This window comes from Lactuca virosa, chromosome 5, assembly GCF_052849685.1.
Source record: "Lactuca virosa cultivar CGN04683 chromosome 5, Lactuca_virosa_CGN04683_v6, whole genome shotgun sequence".
Classification (NCBI taxonomy): Eukaryota; Viridiplantae; Streptophyta; class Magnoliopsida; order Asterales; family Asteraceae; genus Lactuca; species Lactuca virosa.
Genome location: NC_136430.1, coordinates 119,633,406 through 119,638,434, shown reverse-complemented (window position 1 = coordinate 119,638,434; position 5,029 = coordinate 119,633,406).

Sequence of the window (5,029 nt, the reverse complement as noted above, 5' to 3'; positions counted from 1 at the left end):
TGGTATTAATCTCCAGTATTGAAAACTTATCTCCTTCCAGAATATCCTGAATGAAATTCAGCCTGACATCATTGTGCTTTGTCTTCTCGTGATACACATGGTTCCTAGCAATACTCAAAGCACTTTGACTATCACAGTACAAGACAAGCTTCTCCACCTTCAGACCAAGACTCTGAATAATCCCTTGCAACCATATATCCTCCTTTATTCCTTCCGTTATGGACATGTACTCGGATTCATTTGTAGACAAAGAAACGGTATCTTGTAACGTTGACTTCCAACTGATGGTACATCTGAATTAAGTGAATATGTAGCACGTCTGTGACCTGCACTTCAACAAGTCACCACCATAATCAAAGTCAACATATCCCACCAAGTCACTCTTCGTATTTGCTCCATACACCAAGCAAACATCCGCCGTTCCCTTCAAGTATCGCAAGATCCACTTTACAGCTTCCTAATGAGTCTTCCCTGGATTACTCATAAAACTGCTAACCATACAAACTGCATGAGCCAAATCAGGTCTGGTATAGACCATAGCGTACATGAGATTTCCAACAACACTTGAGGATGGAACCCTTCTCATGTACTTCCTTTCTTAATTAGTAGTGGGTATAGTGCTTGGACCAAGTTTAAAGTGAGCCGCCAAAGGAGTTCCAACTGGCTTGGACTGATCACAACTGAAGGACTACAAAACTTTCTCAATGTACTTTTGTTGAGAAATACATAACTGCCCTGATCTTCTTTCCCTTTGAATCTCTATCCTAGTATCTTCTTTGCTGCTCCCAAATCCTTCATCTCAAACTCATTCTTCAGGGTTACCTTCAAGTCATTTATTCCAGCCATGTCTTTGGCTGCAATGAGCATATCATCAACATATAGCAATATATATATATGGGAATATGGTGACAATTCCTTTGAGTAAACACAATTGTCAAACAGGTTCCGAGTGTAGCCATTCGAGATCATGAATGAATCAAATATCTTGTACCATTGTCTTGGAGACTGATTCAGACCATACATGGATTTCTTCAGCAAACATACATGATCCTTCTTAGAATCAAGGAAGCCTTCTGTCTGGGACATATAAATCTTCTCTTCTAAGTTCCCATGAAGAAATGCAACTTTCACATCAAGCTGTTCAAGCTCCAGATCTTGTGCTTCACGAACGGTGAGAACACCTCGTGATAATCAATTCCTTCTTTCTGAGAAAACCCATTCGCCACCAACCTTTCCTTGAACCTAGCTGGTTCAACTCCTAGTATCCCTTCCTTCTTCTTAAAGATCCATTTGCATCCCAATGGCTTCGCTCCCTTTGGTAATCGAATAAGATCCCATGTTTCATTCTTATCTAAAGATTGCATTTCTTCATTCATGGCCATAAACCAATCATTTGCTTCTTTACTCGCCGCATCCTCTTTATACGATTTAGGCTTCTCACTCAGTGTCAATGCCTTCTCCAGTTAATAAAGCAAAAGCAATGGAGTCAATCTCACATGAATTCACACATCCCACATATCTATCAGGTTGTCGAATGACCCTACTTAATCTTCTCTTTGCTATTGATTTTTGCTCATCATCCTTCTCGGAATCAGCACCACTGGACGAAGATCCCATGGGTAGTTCTTGGGTTCCATCTTTTCCAGGTTGTTCACTGCCACCTTGCTCTTTGTCATTTATCACGAATCTTTTTGGAGTTTGAGTTACAAACTCCACCTTCTGGCTAGCACCTTGATCTTTGTTCCTTGCTTGACTTGTATCACCTCCTCCATGGTTACCCATGGCAGATTAATCAAAGGTCACATCTTTGCTCATGATAAATTTAGGAGTTCTTCCTTCTTCTATACAACATAGTCGATAAACTGTTACTCCTATAACATTTCCTAGAAATATGCACTTCATTACCCTTGGCTCGCGTTTACCATCATTCACATGAGCATATGCGGGGCATCCAAATATACGTAAACCAGAATAGTCAGAGGGTTTCCCGGACCATACCTCTTGAGGAGTATTCAAGTCTATTGCAGTTGATGGTGATCTATTCACCAGATAACAAGCAGTGTTAACTGCTTCCTCCCAGAATTTCTTTGAGAAGTTGTAAAATATTCTCATGCACCTAGCATGCTTCATGAGTGTTTGGTTCATCCATTCTGCAACTCCATTTTGATGCGGTGTGTTCCGTACAGTGCGATGCCTCACTATACCTTCTGCTTTGCAGAAATTATCATATGGAGCATTGTAGAACTCCAACCCATTGTCAGTCTTCAAATTCTTGACCTGTTTTCCAGTCATATTCTGAACCATGGTCTTCCAATCCTTGAACTTCCCAAACACCTCATCATTGGTCTTCAGAAAGTACAACCAAACCTTCCTTGAATAATCATCAATGAATGTCACAAAGTATGAACATCCTCCTTGAGACTTCACTGGTGCAGGGCCCCATAGATCTGAGTAAACACACTCCAGGATTTCCTTGCTTGTGTGTTGACTGGTACCGAACTTCACTTTGCGATGCTTTCCCTTAAAGCAAGCTTCACAAAACTTTATCTTTCCAGTAGCCTCTCCACCAAGCAACCCTTTTTTACTTAGAACTAACATGCCCTTCTCACTCATGTGCCCCAACCTACAATGCCACAACTCTATCTTGTCATCACCTTCATTCAAGGATTGGGAGATAGTCACCGTTCCCATAACCGTACTGCCTTCTAGGATATAGATCCCTCCATGATTCATCTGTTGGATTAATGTCTAAGTCCATAACTATATTTGGTATGTACTTGACCCGACCCGGCATGGTCCATTTGGGTTGCACTTCACCGACACAATTTATATGGATAGTCTTTTGAGAATAGTATATTTATGATTTATATTAATATATTATAAGTTCTAATATATTAATATGGAATCATATTATTTAATTAGTATTGATCAAGAATTAATTTAGAATTAATTAAGTGATCAAAAAGAACTAATTAAATATGGACTCTTATATATATATGGAATGGGCCAAGTTCATTTAGGTTGGGCTAAGCTTTCATGGATGGTCCATGGAGCTTTTAACCCATGGATCCTATGTAAATGAAAGGTCATAGGTATTAGGGTTTACATGGATGTAACCCTAATCCTCCATAATATATAAAGGGGTCCTTGGCTCACAAAATTGGCACAAGTGTGTGAAAATAAGAGTGGGCCGATTTTAGTGTGCATACATATTCTCTCAAGTTCTTCCAAGGTGTTTTGGTGATTTGTGATTCCATTTGAGGCTTCCACACTATTGGGGCTAAGCTCTTAAAGCTTGAAGACATCAAGCTACATCAAAAGGTATGTCATCTAACTAGAACTTTGTAGTATAGGTGCTTCATAATATGCTAGTTAGGATGAAACCTTGGAATAGTTAATATTTGCATGTATAATAGAGAAAACATAGATCCAAGGTTTATAGGGTTGCATGTACACCATAGGAGTGTTAGAATGCTCAAAACCAACAGTGGTATCAGAGCCACGGGTTGTTTTCTGTTATATTGATGCAAATGTTTTATTTTCAAGTTGGAAAAAAAAGGAAAAAAAAAACATGACGTTTGTCAAATTTTAAGATAATTACTTGTTTTGTGAAAAACGAATTATTTGTAAAATTTGAATCATTTGTTATATGAGTTGAATTAGGTCAAATTTAGTAAAAGATAAAATGATATGATTATTTTATTAGTTTTAAAAGTTTGATCTAAATGTTTTAAGGAGTTACATATTTTGTCATAAAATTTTGGAGCTCAAAAGTTTTTTTTAAAGTGTGATCTTAAGGGTTTTTGAAACTTCCATAAGTTATGGATATGAAAGTTTTTTAAAAAAAAAAAAAAAATTTGATTCATAGTTTTTATGGAGTTACAAAATTTGTTGTTAATGTTTTTAAGAATTCCATAACTTGTTCTTAAGTTATGGAACATGGAAAGTTTCGTCATAAAACACCATTAATTCCATAAGTTATGGAATCCAAACGTTTTCAAGAATTACAAAACTTGCCCTCAAGTTTTGGAATTTGAGAAAAGTTTTTTATGAAAAAAAGAATTGAATTCTAAAACTCTTGGGTTCATAACTTAAACAATTAATTAAATGGTCTTAATTTTGAGTTTAATAATTGGAATTATGATGTTTTGTTGAATAGTTCAAATTAACTCTTATGGACTTTATTAATAGTTAATTAAAGCGTTTAATTAAAAGAGTATTATTAATCCATAAATATATGGTTTGAGTTTAATTAAATTAAAAGTCTAGTTTAATTAATAGATTAAACCACCAAGTATTTTAAATGTCTAAAATACACCCTTATACTATTATAATATTAAAAGTTTAATATATTATATGTATAAGAGCAAGTCGTCTTACCATTAGTAGGCCTCATTCACGAAGCCGGTCTATAAGGGGGGTATAAGGTTACTGCCTATAAAATGGCAGTTTAATGGGTGTCCACTCTCACTCACCGCTTCCTTGACCGGTGGAGGGTCGTTAGCCGAACAGGTAGGACAAGGACTATAATTCTCCCTTCATTATAAGTATAATGATAAATACTAAGTAACTAAACACTTATAAATTCCCAATCTTAGTTACTTAGGAAAATGTGAATAAGGTGCTAATCCATGAAATTACACTTTGCACTTTGTTTAAGCTGTTAGTGGAGCGTGTGTGGTTAACCGACACACTAACCTGGACTTAACAAGGTAGGCAAAGGGTAACTTAATGTTTATCATAGTATCGTTGGAGCGTGTGTGGTTAACCGGCACATCGATTGAGGGGTAAATATTAAGGGTACCAAGTATATTTCCATGGTTACTTCACACCTTGTTTTGTGATCCTCGGCATCCCAGTCACAAAACCTGAAGGGCACACTCGAGATTGAAACATGCCATTGAAAAGTTCAATGAATCTCAAAAGAATCTAGGAGTTTCAAAACCAATTAAAACCTAATAATACATTTCGTTTATCTTGGTGGAAATTAGTGAATCGTCATTCACCTACCTTCAAATATTTTATAGCT